Below are 19,489 nucleotides of genomic sequence, written 5' to 3' on the forward strand. Positions count from 1 at the left end.
AGCTGGCCCTCAAGGTGAATGCTCTTTTTGCCTTCCCAATCATCAATGACATCTGCCAGAGAGTCTCATTAAGGTCCCATGAAACAATTTTCTCATTCAAGTGACATCTTTGTGATCTATTGGTAAATAATGACAAGCAAGTAAAACTGCACAAAGGTGCTGTCCGTGGTGCTGAAATTCCCAGCCCTCTGTTCCCCTGCGCACTTGTGTGGTATGTTTTTTTGCAAAGACTATAATTATCTGAGCCAGTGTGAACTCGGGTGGTATTGTGCCACTTGATGGCCACCCTGTGCATGTGAATTATATGTTTTACTAGGTTGTAATAGCATTGTAGCAAGTGCAATAGAATAATTAGGGAGCCATGATTAGAAACTCAACCCTTTGGAATAAGGCAAATTTTACCTGAATTATTAACTAATGCTTAAAAAAATAAAAACATTAATCATGGAACCGTTGTATATTTTTAATCTACCTATCTCTCCTTATCCCAAGTAACTAAACAATTCTGGGAGTGCAAGGACCCCTTCTTTAGGATCGATGATGATGTGTATGAGTTTTTGTACAACTGTAATCGGATGTGTTATTAATGGTTTTGAAATTATTTTACAAATGACAGGTGCTCAATAATCCAGGTGACAAGCCCTTCACCTTACCTTAAACATTGGAAACGGATCCATTCGCCTTGATTCCACTTAATTCTAAACGGAGACGTTTTAAAGCATTTGCGGTTTCAACACATCTTCTTTTCTTGTTTCATGTAAAGAAAAGCAAAGAAACATAGCAATTTTTTTTTTTTTTGCACACCGACCTGCGCTGAAATCCGAATCCTAACACACCATTCTTGTGTAGTTTCCACCAAGTTGAATTGAAAACGGCCTCACGGACTTCTAAATCAAGATCAAGATCAAGACAAGTATCCCAGATCTCTCGTTAAAATGTGTATTCCTCTCCGAACGCCATCCGTTTATTCCCGTATTTCAGTTGTTGTCTGTTTCCCCATTGTCTGGCAGTGAATCCATTAACGCACCAGCAATTCCGTTCACAAACTAAAGCGATATCCAGATAGAGCCCGAGGAAAGCGATTGAACCTAGTTTTAGAAAAAATGGGTTGCGCGGAGCGCAGGTCAGTTAAAACATGCACCGACCGCGTTTAGACCTTGATCAAAAGCTCTACGGAGCTGTGCAAATCTGTAGATGGCACAAACGAGTCACAACGGACATGGTGCGTTGCAGGGACAACTCCGAGAAGCTTATCAGGATCATAATAATGTACAGACGGACGTATGGCGCATGCCAAGGCGTCCGGATTTACGCATTATCTGTACGTTCAATTAAGCTACATACTGTAGTCTTTGCGCGAATGGTCGATCTGGTCTGACTGCGCTTAGACGCAGGATGTCCGTTTGTGTCGGATCAACGTGAATTGAGAGTATACGGATTATCTTTGCCTTTACTTAACCTAGATAGTTAGTATTTAAGAGATTGATCAGATTTATCCCAATTAACTTACTTGCAATACATAGAAAGCATGTAATGTCTTCTATATCAATAAATAAAAACAAATAAATAAAATCATTGTTAGTAGCTATACATTAAACTGCATCAAATAGCACAACTATATCATTTTGTTGTTGAAATACTCAAGGAAGAGACATGATATATATATATCTATAAAAAGTTTGACATGTTTACTTTTAAACTAAACAATTGCTACCGAAAACAAATATTCTGTTTTAAAATAATCCATATGAACACAACACGATGTCCAGTCTGTCACGTCTATGTGTAGTATACAATTATATTTTATTTAACTTTTAGCAGAGCACCAACATACGTATTTACATCAAAGCTAAAATAAATAAATAAATTAATAAATAAATAAAAGTAGCTATACACAGTTGCATTTTGATTAGAGATGTGCCATGTTCATTCTTTTTTTATACACACACACACACACACACAATCAATTTACAATGATAGTCTGTGGGGAAAGGAATTAAAAGCAAAAAGACAGGAAGAGAAAGGCTGCATCTATCAGTGCACAGACAGACTAAGCAAGTTTTTTTTTTTTTTTTTTTTTTAAATGGACCTCTTAATGCAAATGGACGGAGTGACCCTTTAATGGAAAGTGCTTGACTGCATCCAAATATGCACACCATACTTCTGTACTATAATACAGTACATAAGTTATGTTGTAAATATTATTGTAAACTCCTATATTATTGTACACAGATTCAACAATATTTCAAGCAACTGTAAACAGCCTACAGTTAAAATAATTAAATTTATTGCTTGATAAATCAATTGTTTAAAACTAATTAAACACTGTCTTAGACGTGGGGAAATCGGTGGAACTTACAGTCTCTCATAACGTATTCCTTTAATGAAATGGTTCCACCTTGACATTTTTCAGTTGCTATCTGTGTTTTTATTTATTTATTTATTTAATTTTATTATTATTATTATTATTTTTATTATTATTTTCAGAAAGATTATGATGGTGTATTCTCTTGACAAGGAGTTACACATTTTATAAGTCCATCCTGATGCTGACACAATTGCCATATAAGATTAACCCATTTATCCCTTTTCTGCCACTGATATGGAAGACATATCCATGCCACTCCTATGGCGATTAGGTGGCAAAGATATACAGCTGAAAGCAAAACTATTAACCCATTAACAGTTCCCAAGAGTTTACTTTTTTTTTTTTTATAGTAAATTCAAGAATGGTCATTTTCCAGTTGTGAAAAATGACAAGTAAAAAGAAAGAAAGGCACTGCTCACAAATCAAAACATGATGATGAGTTTATTTTTAGACATAGAAACAGGTGCCATAAGAACTGTCTTACTTGTTTTTGTTGAATATATCATTGCTGAAAGCAGAATAGATTTGCAGTATGTTACGCATTGGCTCAGACTCAAACAAATGTAGTTCATTTGAGACTGAAATCAAAAAGGTACTGAAACAAATAGGAACTGTGAATGACTGCAGTACAGTCTTGACAGCGCATTACTCTTTAAGATAGGGCTCTTCAAAAGGAGCTCCACAGTTGTACTCCTGCTGCAGAGATCCACCATCCTTCACTGCCTCAAAAATCTCAAACTATTTTGGTGGGGCAATTTTTTTTTTTTAATAAAATATATAAACATAAATATAAAATATTGTACAGTTGGTGTAGAGATTACTGTAAAGTATCTGTTGCTATGACAGATTCCCATCACTTGAATTACATTAAGGCCATGTATGAAAATGTATAAAGCATTAAGATGTTTTTAAAGAAATGTAAGAAGAAAAAAATTTATAATAACAATAATGTATAATAACATATATAATAACAATAATAAGTCATGTGCGTATGATTAAAAGTGTAGCAAATTATTATTATTATTATTATCATTATTATTATTTTTATCGATCAATAACTGTTTTGAAATAATTCAAACTGGCAATCTAAAATATCTCATTCTCTTAAAAACGCCATTGGTCTTGAGTATTTAAATAAGTGATGGTTTTAGGAATATGATGTAGCCTGAACAAAAAGTCAGAAGATTCTAGTTGTGCACTCATCAATTACGCACATTAATTTTGTATTTTTTTGTTATTTACTTATTTATTTATTTATTTTATAAAAAAAAAATGTTTAAAATGTCTTTGCTGCTTAGATAACTTTGAGCAATAAAGAATTGTAAGTTTCAGTTTCGGCTTGCTGGAGGTTAGCTCAGGCATGAATGTGTTTTTTTGGCAGACAATCTCGATGAACACCCCCTTTGATTGGGTTCACAGAGAGGGATCCCATAGCCTCCCCTTGGAGAGTGATCAATGTAGACCACAGGAGACAGAATGAGGAGCCCCTCTCTCCTCTCCTCTCAGCTGCACTGACAGCTGTGTCCGACATCCATAAAATAACAGAGCAACAGCTCACAAGAACAGCTTTAGGAGAATCTCCTTTCAAGATCTCATTACTAAAGTTAGAGTTGAAGTTAAAGATGGGAAGTATAATAGTGAGGAGACTGAGGGTATTTTAAGGTGTTTGTTGTAGCCGTGTGTTTCTTTAAAACAGGGGTGTCAAACTCAATTCCTGGAGGGGCGGAGCCCTGCAGAGTTTCGTTCCAACCCTGCTCAAACACTCATACCACATAGTTTTCAAATAAGCCTGAAGGACTTGATTAATTGTATCAGCTGTGTTTAAGTAGGGTTGAATCGAAACTTTACAGGGCTCCTGCCATCCAGGAATTGAATTTGACACCCTTACTTTAAAGGGATAGTTCATCCCAAAAATGAAAATGCTTATTTCTCTCAGACTATTGAAAACAACCATGGAAACCCAAGACACTTGTTACTTGCTACAAGTTCATGCTATTTCCACCATGCCTGTTTCTCATGAACGCAATATTGCGTAGCTTGTCAGTGTTAGTGTTTTTATCAATGCCATTTACAGGTGCTTCTCAATAACTTAGAATGTCGAGGAAAAGTTAATTTATTTCAGTAATTCAACTTAAATTGTGAAACTCGTCTATTAAATAAATTCAATGCACACAGACTGAAGTAGTCTAAGTCGTTGGTTCTTTTACTTGTGATGATCTCCTATTCTGGAAGAAAAATGTCAAAACAGGGGACATTGTATAAACGCACACTTGCTGATTATATGTAGGCATTCAGATATTGCACTGTTTACATTTAGTGGATACAAAACATTCTCCAAGGTCACCAGCAATGAAATTCAATCTTGTAAACATCAGAGCAGTAAACATCTTGTTCATGGACTCCATTTCGCTGTGCCACCAAGTGTTACAAGGGTAGAATTGAGAACCATGCACAAACAGATTTAATATATATATATATATATATATATATATATATATATATATATATATATATATATATATATTTCAGCTTTTTTTTTCTTAATATGGTTACATCCATAATCTATTTTTTTTTATACATTAACACTTTACAAGGTTAACTACACTAGTTAACATGAACTAACAATTAACAATATTTCTACAGCATTTATTAATCTTAGTGTTCTTTCGAATACAGTATCTACAAACACATTGCCAGAAAAGTTGGGACACTGTACAAATTGTGAATAAAAACAGAATGTAATAGTGGGAGTTCCAAATTTCAATAGTTTATTCATAATACAACATAGACGACACATCAAATGTTTAAACTGAGAAAATGTATCATTTTAAGGGAAAAATAAGTAAAATTTCATGGCATCAACACATCAAAAAAAAAATTTGGGACAAGGCCATGTTTACCACTGTGTGACATCCCCTCTTCTTTTTATAACAGTATGCAAACGTCAGGGGACTGAGGAAACAAGTTGCTCATGTTTAGGAATAGGAATGTTGTCCCATTCTTGTCTAATACAGGCTTCTAGTTGCTCAACTGTCTTAGGTGTTCTATGTCACATCTTCCTCTTTATGGTCTGGCATTGTCATGTTGGAAAATGCAAGGTCTTCCCTGAAAGAGACGACGTCTGGATGGGAGCATATGTTGTTCTAGAACTTGGATATACAGTACCTTTCAGCATTGATGGTGCCTTTCCAGATGTGTAGCTGCCACACGCACTCATACAACCCCATACCATCAGAGATGCAGGCTTCTGAACTGAGCACTGATACACTGAGCACTGTCATTTCCTGTTTGTTGTTGGCGCCTGTACTGCGTTTGAGCTCCGTCACTATATTCTTTTTATCGACTATTTTTATCTTAAAAATCAATCGTTTCCGTTTATATAACGTGTGAATATATCCTCTATTGTATTCTACAACAAAAACAATCAGAGCGCCTCGTTATCACTAGTTTTATTTTGATCTCCTGGGTCCGCTATTAGCTTATAGCCCGTTAGCATCAGCGGCGTGGTTGCTGCTAACTGCGCTTACATTGCTAATACTGTATTCACACACATTACATTGCTGATTCGCGACCTGGAGGTGAGGCAGGCCCAGCTGAGAGAGCGGAGAGCCGCGCTGGAATCATCCCGGGCTGATGCTCACAAGTCCGGGGTAAGTATACAGCGTGCTGTTAACAGTCCCACCATGTCTACTCCGTGTGTTTCTCTGCACAGGCCCGGTGCACCCAGGACGCAATCTTCCCAGATGTCCTTCACTCTGGCGCCGGGACACCACGGACCCTGGGTGCATCCACAGCGGAGGACGTGAGCCAGGCCCCGGGTGACGACTTCTCCCCCTCCTGTCTTCGCGATCTCCACCCGGAACCAAATGATTATTTTGGTCTAAATGAGTCGACTCCACCAAACTACTGTTATAAGCATGAGCCCCGTCATAGAGCCCTGCACGGGCCTCAAACCTAGGCCCGAGCCCGGCCCTGGCCCGAGACGCTCAGGCCCAAGCCCGACCCGTGTCTGACAGCTCATCAGAATTATCAGCCCGAATCCGACACGAGCCCGTGTTTTTATTTATTTATTTATTTTATTACAAAGCGGAAGCCTGCCCTATTTGCAACAAAATAAAAAAGGGGTCCGTTTTGTGTCATGGTTCTTTTCATTTCTTTATCAAGTTAATTTTGAAAAATGTTTGGAGCATTTTTTTTAAAATGACGATTAATGTTAATCAGCCAAGCCAACAGCGAGTAGCCTAAAACATGTTTAATCAATTAAGCCTCTCAAATTAATGCTAATACTTTACTTGGCTACAATAAAATCCATAGATATAAAACACGTCAAGCATATCACACAGACAGTTAGTTTAATAAATGTTTATTTATTAAACCACAGTGAGTAAAATAAAATAAAAAAATTGAAATACTGAAGCAGGCTCGCAACAGCGCTCGCAAACGAAATGAGAAATAGCCTACAATCTAAACAAATTAAATTAATTAAAAACAAACTTGCAGGTTATCTTACCTCAAAAATGCACCACAGAACAGTAGTTTTCCATTAGTTTCCAACAGTTAAACGAAAATAAAGTCCAGTCAAATGAAAAGTTAGAACAGTCTCTTACAGAGCATCGTGGAGAAAAATAATAGCATCCAGAGTGGAAGGTTTTAACCCAGTCCTCCTCTCTTCTATCACTCTTCGCTGAAGACACGTTCGCTGCTGCTGCTGGCGGGACACTAAACACAGAGCGAGCCAGTCTTGACAGTTGCGGTAGCAGGGTCTCGTGCTTTTTCCACCATGGCAGCACATCTCGTCCATCACCTTCCATGTTGTGATTGAGGCGTATGTATTGCTGTACTTCGTCGTCATCTTCGTCCTGCTCCACAATGTTTTCAAACTCGGCCAGCGCTCTCTTCTTTGCTGCGTGGCCTGCAGCAACAGGTGCAGACACAGAAATGCTCGCCGCTGCATGAATCATCATTTTATAATTATAGTTGGCCAACTGGGCTATGATTAATACATTAATTTAGAGGCCTATAATAGCTACTAATACAATAAGTGGATATAAGTGAAGTATAATCGTGGGTCGCGCTGACGGAAAAGCGTGTGTGCGTGCATGTCAGTATGTCAGTGTAATTATAATGGGTTGAATTATCAGATTATGAAAGTTATGAGGTTATGAAATGTCTTTCTAAGTTTGTTTTTCTATCGTCTATGTCAACTTCTCATTTTTTTATTTTTATTAATGTCTAAAAATATAAATAGTGAGCATGTGAGCTATAACGTGAAAATTGGCCCAAAGCCCGGCCCTAGGGGCATAAATAAGTCGGGGTCCGTCGGGCTCGAGTTGAAATGCAGGGCTTTACCCCGTCAGACTGGTCGTGGCGGAGGTGTTGCAACAATATATAGTGATATTCTCAATGTTACCCAGAAAACGGGATACAGGTTTAACTCATTCGAAATACTTCTGCTTAATGTTACACTGTCAGACATGCAAAATAAATCTAATGTATCTCTTGCTCTGGCTACTGTGTATAGACCACCAGGGCCATATACAGAATTCCTAAAAGAATTTGCAGATTTCCTCTCAGACCTTCTAGTTACAGTTGATAAGGCGCTAATCATGGGAGATTTTAATATTCACGTTGATAATACAAATGATGCATTAGGACTTGCGTTTACTGACCTAATAAACTCTTTTGGAGTCAAGCAAAATGTCACCAGGCCCACTCATTGTTTTAATCATACACTAGATTTAATTATATCGCATTGAATCGATCTTACTGCTATAGATATCGTACCTCAATGTGATGATGTTACAGACCATGTCCTTGTATCGTGCATGCTGCATATCACTGATATTAACTATATGTCTCAGCGTTACCGTCTGGGCAGAACTATTGTTCCAGTCACCAAAGACAGATTCGCAAATAACCTGCCTGATCTATCTCAACTGCTATGTGTACCCAAGAATTAGATTTGTACACATGAATTAGATGAAATGACTGACAACATGGGTACTATTTTCTCTAATACATTAGAAGCGTTGCCCCCATCAAATTGAAAAAGGTTAGAGAAAAACGTACTGTGCTATGGTATAACAGTAATACTCACTCTCTCAAGAAAGTAACTCGTAGTCTTGAATGCAAATGGAGAAAAACTAACTTGGAATTTTTTAGAATTGCATGGCAAAACAGTATGTCCATCTATAGACAGGCTCTAAAAACTGCTAGGGCAGAGCATATCCACAAACTCATAGAAAATAACCAAAACAATCTAAGGTTTTTATTTAGCACAGTGGTTAAATTAACAAATTACCAGACACCACCTGATTCAAATATTCAACCAACGTTAAATAGTAATGACTTTATGAATTTCTTCACTGATAAAATAGATAACATTAGAAATACAATAGTGAATGTAGATTCTACAGCATCTAACACTTCAGTTTCATCCATCGCACATAAAAGATATACTGCAGTGCTTTACAAATATAGGACAGGAAGAGCTAAATAAACTTATCACTGTATCTAAACCAACAACATGTTTATTAGATCCTGTACCCACTAAATTACTGAAAGAGTTGTTACCTGTAGCCGAAGAACCGCTTCTCAATATTATTAACTCGTCATTATCTTTAGGTCAAATCCCAAAACCATTCAAGCTGGCGGTTATTAAGCCTCTTATTAAGAAACCAAAACTAGATCCTAGTGAACTGGCAAATTATAGGCCTATTTCAAATCTTCCATTTATGTCAAAAATTTTAGAAAAAGTTGTGTCTGCTCAATTGAGCACCTTCCTGCACAAAAATGATCTGCATGAAGAATTTCAGTCAGGTTTCAGACCCCACCATAGCAAAGAAACTGCACTTGTTAAAATTACAAATGACCTGCTTCTTGCGTCAGATCAAGGCTGTCACGATCGGTGTTACAGAAAACACAGGAGAGGGAACCAATCGCAGGTAAGTCATTTATTAAAGGGTAATCCAAAAGGGGTAAACAGTCCAGGCAGGGTCAAAACCAGAATATCCAAATCCAAACATAAACAAGACACGAACACAAGGCAAGGACAAGAGCTGACAGACATGAGTTTCAAACATTAAACAAGGACTCCATAACACAGACTCAGACAGACCGGGTATAAATACACAGAAGGATAATGAGGGAACAGGAGACAGGTGGGGAACAATCAATTACTAACAAGGAGGAAGGTGACCAAATAAGGGAACAGGAAGTGATAAGGTGACAGACACCGTGAGAAAGGGGGACATCTAGTGGAAACCCAGGGACACAACCCAGACACTGTGACAAAGGCTGCATCTCATTTCTAGTTTTACTTGATCTTAGTGCTGCGTTCGACACCATAGATCATGACATTCTCATAGATCGATTACAAAACTATACAGGTATTCAAGGGCAGGCTCTAAGATGGTTTAGATCCTACCTGTTCGATCGCTACCATTTTGTTTACTTAAATGGGGAGTCATCTCATTTATCATCAGTAAAATATGGAGTGCCACAAGGATCCGTCCTAGGTCCCCTTCTATTTTCAATATACATGTTGCCCCTTGGTAATATTATTAGAAAATACGGAATTAGCTTCCACTGTTATGCTGATGATACTCAGCTATATATCTCAACAGGATCGGCCATTCAATGACGAGACGATCTGTAGGTGCCGAGACGATCTGTAGATACGACTCCCTGCCTGTGGGTGTCGCTGTTGGACAGTGTTTTCTCTACTTCCTGTTGGCCTTCTGTAGCTAATCGTAGCTCCGTGTAGCTGTTTTTATTTTATTTTTTCTCCAGAATCTTTATCTTACTATCACTCTCTGTTTTTTAAAGTGATAAAATAAACTTAATTCACACCATATTTCTGATATTATCGATCAATCTTATCAGATTAACTTTGATCGTTCACTTTCATTTTATATCCGTGAGTGCAGTACACCTGCAAAGCGTTAGCACTCGTTAGCTTGTCATTAGCGTTTTCATTCGAACCTATCGTTGTTTTCTTTTCTCCTCTCCTCTTTCTCGCTCCAGTTTTTCACAAGTGCATCAAACAACCGCAGTAAGAATATTTAATCAAGCACAACATAGTAATGGCTTCTCCTGCTATTGTTATGTGCACCTCTTGCCACATGTACAGTTCTATCTATCTCTGTCGCAGATGAGGGATTCACATGTGATAAATGCAGGGAATATAGTAAGGGCTGACAGAGAAGATTTCAGAATTAGAGACACTCATCCAAACTTTAATTGAGGACAGTAAGAATGTTAGGGCTCTAGATACGGCTTTGGATGCGTCTAGCTCAGGGATTCCTGTACATTGTTCGGTTCCAGCAACAGAGCCCCTGCAGCAGGGCAACTGGGTGACGGTGAGGCAGCGTAGTCGTGGGTCAAAACACCACTCTTCTGTTCCGATCAAAACATTAAACAGGTTCTCCCTACTCAGTGATGTACCCACTGAGAAACCTGATGAAAGTGCTCTAGTTATTGGTGATTCTATTGAACGGAACGTGAATATAGAGACACCAGCCACCATAGTCAAATGTTTACCGGGAGCCAGAGCACATTTGATAATACCTAGAATATCAAAATAAACTGTGGGCGGCAGATCCTTTTCCTATTTGGCGCCTAAACTCTGGAATAACCTACCTTGCTACATCATTAAAAGAATGGCATCTACGCTAATATTTGTCTGTTTCTCTCTTATTCCGAGGTCACCGTAGCCACCAGATCCAGTCTGTATCCAGATCAGAGGGTCACTGCAGTCACCCAGATTCCAGTACGTATCCAGACCAGATGGTGGATCAGCAACTAGAAAGGACCTCTACTGCCCTGAAAGACAGCCGAGACCAGGACAACTAGAGCCCCAGATACAGATCCCCTGTCTCAGATGACCACCAGGACAAGACCACAGGAAACAGATGATTCTTCTGCACAATCTGACTTTGACTTTGCTGCAGCCTGGAATTGAACTACTGGTTTCGTCTGGTCAGAGGGGAACTGGCCCCCCAACTGAGCCTGGTTTCTCCCAAGGTTTTTTTCTTCATTCTGTCACCGATGGAGTTTCGGTTCCTTGCTGCTGTCGCCTCTGGCTTGCTTAGTTGGGGTCACTTCATCTACAGCGATATCGTTGACTTGATTGCAAATAAATGCACAGACACTAACTGAACAGAGATGACATCACTGAATTCAATGATGAACTGCCTTTAACTATCATTTTGCATTATTGACACACTGTTTTCCTAATGAATGTTGTTCAGTTGCTTTGATGCAATGTATTTTGTTTAAAGCGCTATATAAATAAAGGTGACTTGGCTTGCCTTGACTCAACGAGACCAGATGAAACCTCTAAATTATCTAAGCTAACAGAGTGTGTTAAAGATGTAAAAGATTGGATGACCAAGACAGAGATAGTAATTATTGGACCAAAAAACACTACACAGAATCTTGTAGATTACGATCTGCAACTAGACGGATGTTCTGTTACTTCTTCTACAGTCAAAAATCTGGGTGTTGTATTAGACAGCAACTTGTCTTTTGAAAATCATATTTCCCATGTTACAAAAACTGCATTCTTCCATCTTAGAAACATTTCCAAGCTATGAAAAATGTTATCCGTTTCTGATGCAGAAAAGCTAGTTTATGCATTCATGACCTCTAGACTGGACTATTGTAATGCACTTCAAGGTGGTTGTCCTGCTTCTTCAATAAACAAGCTACAGGTAGTCCAAAATGCAGCAGCTAGAGTCCTTACCAGGTCAAGAAAATATGATCATATTACCCCAATTTTAAAGTCTCTGCACTAGCTACCTATAAAGTTCCGTATCAGTTACAAATTATCATTACTTACCTATAAGGCCCTAAATGGTTTAGCTCCTGCGTACCTAACTAGCCTTATACCACACTACAATCCATCACGCTCCCTAAGGTCACAAAACGCTGGACTTTTGGTAGTTCCTAGGATAGCAAAGTCCACTAAAGGAGGTAGAGCTTTTTCACATTTGGCTCCCAAACTCTGGAATAGCCTTCCTGATAATGTTCGGGGTTCAGACACACTCTCTCTGTTTAAATCTACAGTAGATTAAAAACGCATCTCTTTTGCCAAGCATTTGAATAATGTATCTTAAATTGTGTGTGTAGTTGTATCTGATCAAATGTGCATTCTTATTCTTTAGCTTGGGTTAAACTAATTAATTTTACTTTGATGGAACAGCAGCTATGCTAATGATGTCTCTATTTGTTCCTATGTTTTGTAACTAGGATTTACACAAGCTCCAGTCTGGATCCAGAACACCTGCGAAGAGATGATGCTGACCCTCAGATGATGCTAACCCTGACTCAACAACAGAACCATCTCATATTGCTACAAGTGTGACTGCATCATATAATAATTATTAATTATTAAAAAATAATAATAATGTTCAACATCTGGCTGTCGACGTCTTGTATTAATTTTTCTACAAATCCTGTCATACGTGCACAAACTGACAGTCACCACTTATAAGCTATAACTAAATATTGTAGAAACATAATTTTCTGTAAAGTTGCTTTGTAACGATTTGTATTGTAAAAAGCGCTATACAAATAAACTTGAATTGAATTGATAACAACTTGGGTTGTTCTTGTCCTCTTTAGTCCGGATGACATGGCGTCCCAGTTTTCCTAAAATAACTTAAAATTTTGATTCGTCTGACCACAGAACAGTTTTCCACTTTGCCACAGTCCATTTTAAATGAGCCTTGGCCCAGAGAATGGGCAAATTTAGATATGGCTATGACCAATAGAGATTTAGCCAGCAACGGCGAATTGCATGGTGGATTGTGTTCACCAACAATGTTTTCTGGAAGTATTCCTGAGCCCATGTTGTGATTTCCATTACGGTAGCATTCCTGTATGTGATGCAGTGCCGTCTAAGGGCCCGAAGATCACGGGCATCCAGTATGGTTTTCTGGCCTTGACCCTTATGCACAATTAAGGGTCCATTGGCTACCTGGGTGTCCAGAGCCCGGTACTTTGTGTACTGAGCCCAGATGACGGAGGATGGGGGCCGTGCTGAATGCTTTCTTTTACCAGTGTTTGCGCTCTTTAATGCATTCACAAAAAATCACTCAGTTTCAAATGCCTCCTGCATTCGAGTTTCCATAAATAATTAGACCTCTGAAATTATTGATTGTGCAGTCAACACACTGATTAAATCTCTTTGACATGGTTATATTGACTTTCAAAAACTGGCTGTGTGTTTTGTGCATTCTCAATCGATTTTTTTTTTTTACTTTATTGGATAGACAGGGAAGATGAGACATAAATTATTAGATAGTGGAAGAGTAATGTTAACTAATCCAGGAAACCTCATACACACTCAACCCTGCATCACTTGCATGAGCAGAAAATTGTTGGTTAAAGAAGTATGTATTAGCACAGTTCATGTGAGCAGTAGTGCTGTTGTTCTGAATATAACTGTTCCTCTGATTTGGCAGCAGGTAAACACAGTCATGCTGATATTCAACATAATTGCAGGTATTAAACAGCTTCATACCAGTTTTAAAAACAAATTAATACATTTTTTTACACAAAATGTGGGTCTCCCTGTAACAACTGCCCCATTAGAACATTAGAACATTATTTACTCTATCTGAGTGAGCAGTTGCACATCACTAATTCTTGAGATAAGGGACAAAACATGTCCTACACACAAAAGCCCTCTTTGTTTGAAATTAAGATATTCATCAAATTAAAAGTACCTAAAAAGTTACATCTAAAGAAATCAGTATGCTTAAGGCATTCATTGCTTTTATAAATATATATATATATATATATATATATATATATATATATATATATATATATATATATATATATATATATATATATATATAAATTGTATGCATTTTTGTGATTTTTGTTGTTTTTTATTTATTTAAAAGTAGCATATTTTTATGTTGAATATTTATTTTACTTCATTAAATTAAAGAATGGGTATGACATATTGATTACATTATGAAGGTGGTTTATGAGGACACTTCATGTGTCCCAGTAATTCAAAAGGCTCAAAAACTTTCTTAATGGTATTCTTCCGAAAATCAAAAAATGCAGAATGTTTTCTATGAGGGGTAGGTTTAGGCATAGGATTGGTGTAGATCGATAGAAAATATAGTTTTTACACTATAAAAACCATTACGCCATTATAGGCTTATTCAATGCTTTGTTGATAGGTGTGTCTGTTTGAGTATGAGTATGAGTATGATCTGCATTATGTTGGGTTTACTGATTTTTATTTATTTATTTTAATTGGACGAAAATAAATAAATAAATGAAATACATACAGCTTTGTATTATAGAGAGATTCTGCCCACATTTGTCCTGTAGGATGCTTGAGTGTTAACCTGTACTTAGCACGAGATCACAGTGTAAAACTGCCAAACAAAGTCTTAAAAAAAATGAAAAACAAAAACAAAATAAATTTCTATTGAAAGGCAGAGATCTGTAATATGTAAAACGATACAAAATGTAAAACTTGAATTATATTTCCCATAATAAAAAAAATAAAATAAAAATCAAAGTTGTGTCCTCAACTCAAGTCAAGTCACCTTTATTTATATAGTGCTTTTAACAATACATTTTGTGTCAAAATACTTTACAGTATTAAACAGGAAAATAGTGTGTCAATAATGCAAAATGGAAATAGTAAACACTCAGTTCTCCTCTGGCCAGACAAAAGTAGCAGTTAAATTCCAGGCTGCTACACATTGTCACATTGGGAGTCACATTGTGCAGAGGACTCATCCGGTTCCTGTAGTTTTGTCCCACTGGCCATCTAGGAGACAAGGTCTTCACTGTGGACATGTCTCTGGGGCTCATCTAGTTGTCCTGGTATCCACTGACATTCAGGGCTGTCAAGGTCATCTCTAGGTGCTGATCCATCATCTGGGTTGGATATGTACTGGATCCGGGTGACTGCAGCGATCTCTGAAATTGAATTCTATACAGGCACTGGACTAAAAATACTTTCATCAGTCATCGCTTCCAAAATGGATTCAACGGGTCATCTTGTTAATGCTATAAATTAATTTGTAACGAAGAGGCTGAAGCAGAATGTGAATCCATTTGCAGGAGTTTATTAAAGGAAGATCGTACAATCAGAGTCGTGTCACCAGGCAATGTGTCAATACCGTAAGGGCAGTCCGATCTTTCAACATTCACAGGGGTTATCCAGTAGGCAGAGACGAGTAGGCAGGCGAACAGGTCAAACACAAACATCAGTCCAATCAAGCAATATATCCAAAGGGGCAATCCAAGAGACATGAATGAGATAACAGGCAGAATCGTGATCAAACAGGCAGTCAGAATACTCACAAGGAAAACGCTCGGTAAGGGAGGTTAACTGGCAATACTTCGCAGTGAAGTGTCATGCTAGCGCATGTTAAATAGTCCCAAACAGGAAATGACTGTAGAAGCAGAGGAAGTGGTGAACAGTCAATACTCCGGTGAGGGCTCCCTCTGCTGGCATGGCATTACAGAATCCCCCTCCCTAGGAGTGCCTCCTGGCACTCGGCGCGGACGTCCCCGTGGTCGTGGCGCTGGTCGATCGGGTCTGGCTCGATGGAAGTCCTCCGTGAGAGACGGATCCAGAATGTCGCTGGCGGCTACCCATGACCTCTCCTCAGGTCCATAGCCCTCCCAGTCCACAAAGTATTGGAGTTGACCCCCTCTCCTTCTCGAGTCCAATAATTCCTTGACCGTGTAGGCCGGTGCTTCATCAATGTCCAGTGGCAATGGTGGCTCTTGAGCCTCATGATTGGGGTCAGCATCCGTGTGGACCGGTTTCAGCAGTGAGACCTGGAAGGAGGGAGAGATACGGTACTTAGCAGGAAGCTCTAATTGGTACGTGACTTCATTGATTCTTCGTAAAATTTTGAAAGGGCCAACGTACCTTGGGCTGAGCTTCCTGCTTGGTAGCCGCAACTTGAAATCCCGTGTTGAGAGCCAGACCCATTGTCCTGGTTGGTAGGATGGATGTGGTCGACTTTGCTTGTTAGTGGTAAGGGATCAGGTTGGTAGGCGGACGTGAACACTGTCCCACACCCTCTCGCTCCGACGAATCCAGTCATCCACAGCGGGGACTGATGATGGTTCGCCAGACCACGGGAACATAGGGGGTTGGTATCCGAGGACACACTGGAAAGGGGTCAGACCTGTTGATGAGTGAGTTGCTATCCAGCTGTTTGCAGAATGCTCTCCATACTTGGGTTGTAAACTGGGTACCTCTGTCACTGACTATATCCTCCGGGATTCCATAGTTCCTGAACACGTGGTGGAACATAGCCTGTGCCGGTGAAAAGGGGACTAACTGGCCGGACTTGGAGAATTTGTCAATGATAACAAGAATTGTCGTGAAACCATGGGACAGCTGTAAGTCAGTAACAAAGTCTATAGAGATATGAGACCAGGGATGTTGTGGGATGGGCAGAGGTTGCAGGAGTCCAGAGGGTAATTCTTTGGGGGTCTTAGATTGAGCACAAACCTGACAAGCGTTGATGTAATTAGTGACGTCCTTGGACATTGAAGGCCACCAGAATGAGTTACGTAACAGGTGTAGAGTGCGGGAAATACCTGGGTGGCCAGAGCTGACTGAAGAGTGGACCCACTTAATTACCCTGGGGCGCAGACCCAGTGGAACGTAATTGAGGTTAGGGGGGCAGTTGGTAGGAGCTGGGTCTTGGATCTGTTCCCGTTGGATCTCCTCCATGATATCCAAAGTAATCGGGGCAATGATTACTGATGGAGGAAGAATGTATTCTGGAGTTTTGTTGTCCATGAGAAGATCATACTGCCTGGATAGGGTATCTGCCTTACTGTTTTTACTTCCTGGGCGATAAGTTACTGCGAATTGGAAGCGCGTGAAGAAGAGGGACCAATGAGCTTGGCGAGGATCGAGTCATTTTGCACTTTTAATATACTCTAGGTTTTTATGGTCTGTAATCACCTGGAATGGGTGGACTGCTCCCTCGAGCCAGTGCCTCCATTGCTCTATCGCCGCTTTCATAGACAGGAGTTCCTTGTTCCCCACATCATAGTTTTGTTCAGCTGCCGTTAACTTTCTGGGAAAGAATGCACAAGGGTACAGTTTACCCGGCTGACCATGGCGCTGGGAGAGTATGACTCCAATGCCTGAGTCCGAGGCATCTACTTCCACGATGAATGGTAAGTAAGGGTCAGGGTGCTTGAGGATAGGAGCCATGGTAAATTTAACTTTTAAGATATTGAATGCTTGAGTAGCCTCCTCACTCCACCTGAGTTTGGAAGGTTTACCCTTGAGGAGTGATGTCAGTGGTGTTGCAACCATGCTGTAATTCCTAATGAACCTTCTGTAGAAGTTAGCAAATCCCAGGAATCTCTGAAGTTCCTTGATAGTGGAAGGTTGAGGCCATTCCGTTACTGCCTTCACCTTGGCCTCGTCCATCTTGAAACCCTGATGACTAATGTGATAACCCAGGAATGATGTCTGCTTGACATGAAACTCACATTTATCTGCCTTGACGTACAGGTGATTCTTCAGAAACCGAGTGAGGACGGTCTTGACATGGTCAATGTGTTCTGCCTCAGACTTGGAGTATATGAGAATGTCATCAATGTAAGCAATTACGTACTGGTTAAGCAGGTCCCGGAAGATCTCGTTTATGAAGGACTGGAAGACAGCGGGTGCGTTGGCAAGTCCATACGGCATGACCTGATACTCATAGTGCCCTCTAGTGGTGAGGAAGGCAGTCTTCCACTCGTCGCCCTCCTTGATACGAATGAGGTTGTATGCACTTTGTAAGTCTAATTTGGTGTAAATCCTTGTTTCACGGAGCTGTTCCAGAGCTGAAGGGAGATGGCATCGCCGTGCTCGTTCACTTTCAGAAAGTTTGGTAAAGTTGACTTGCATGGGTTCTTCAGGCGTTATAGTTGTATTTACAGTCGTGGTTACAGGTGGTATTTCCTTCATATACATTCCTCGCAGAGTCTGTCTCATTAAATTTTCCATCCTGATTGCAAGCTTGACGAAGTCAGTAAACGATGAATTTTCTCCTTTACATACGAGCTCTGCCTGGAGATCCGTGTTGAGGCTTCTCTGGAACACGGCTTTTAGCGAAACATCATTCCACCCACTCTGAGCAGCGAGTGCTATTCTGTTTTCTTGCGACATTTGCAGAAGTTGAGTTGATATATCCTTGCCTCCTGCGGGATATTCAAACACTTCTCGAAGTTGTTGCAGGAAATAGTCCAAGGACCGTCTGAATCTCATGTCAGTATCCCAAACAGCTGCAGGCCAATCGATCGCCTTTCCAGCCACATTTCTTTTTGTCAGAGTTAAACTTGTCTTCCTGATTGTCGAAATAAATCCTCACTTGACGAACAAAGCCCCGACATCTATCAGCTGATCCATCAAATTTATCGGGTAGTGCAAAACTCACCACTCTAGGCATGGTTGATGGAAGTGACTGGATGTAGCTCGTCAAGTGCTCGTTGACTGCTTGAAGTTTACTCAACTCATCTTGGTACCCCTTTAAGACTTCACTTTGATAAGCGAACACCGCTTACATGTTAGAAACTGCCTCTGGATTCAGTTGAGGCAAAGTATTCTGTAACGAAGAGGCTCAGGCAGAATGTGAATCCATTTGCAGGAGTTTATTAAAGGAAGATCGTACAATCAGAGTCGTGTTACCAGGCAATGTGTCAATACCGTAAGGGCAGTCCGATCTTTCAACATACACAGGGGTTATCCAGTAGGCAGAGGCGAGTAGGCAGGCGAACAGGTCAAACACAAACATCAGTCCAATCAAGCAATATCCAAAGGGGAAATCCAAGAGACATGAACGAGATAACAGACAGAATCGTGATCAAACAGGCAGTCAGAATACTCACAAGGAAAATGCTCGGTAAGGCAGGTTAACTGGCAATACTTCGCAGTGAAGTGTCATGCTAGCACATGTTAAATAGTCCCAAACAGGAAATGACTGTAGAAGCAGAGAGAGTGGTGAACAGTCAATACTCCGGTGAGGGCTCCCTCTGCTGGCGTGGCGTTACATAATTACAGCCATAAAATAAAATTTCATTATGAACAAGAACAACATCACATTAGACCACAGA

General features: G+C 39.7%; 1 protein-coding gene across 1 annotated transcript in view; it reads right to left on the reverse strand.

Annotated features, from left to right (window-relative positions):
• The window catches only part of LOC132111796 (leucine-rich repeat and fibronectin type-III domain-containing protein 2-like), a 133,003-nt gene extending 131,666 nt beyond the window's left edge, over positions 1–1,337 (reverse strand). Inside the window, exon 1 of the mRNA XM_059519396.1 lies at positions 654–1,337. The gene's annotated coding sequence lies outside the window, so the exon portion shown is untranslated. The remainder of the gene's footprint in view (positions 1–653) is intronic.
• Between the last annotated feature and the right edge of the window lie 18,152 nt (positions 1,338–19,489).

Source organism: Carassius carassius, chromosome 31 (genome assembly GCF_963082965.1).
Source record: "Carassius carassius chromosome 31, fCarCar2.1, whole genome shotgun sequence".
Taxonomy (NCBI): domain Eukaryota; kingdom Metazoa; phylum Chordata; class Actinopteri; order Cypriniformes; family Cyprinidae; genus Carassius; species Carassius carassius.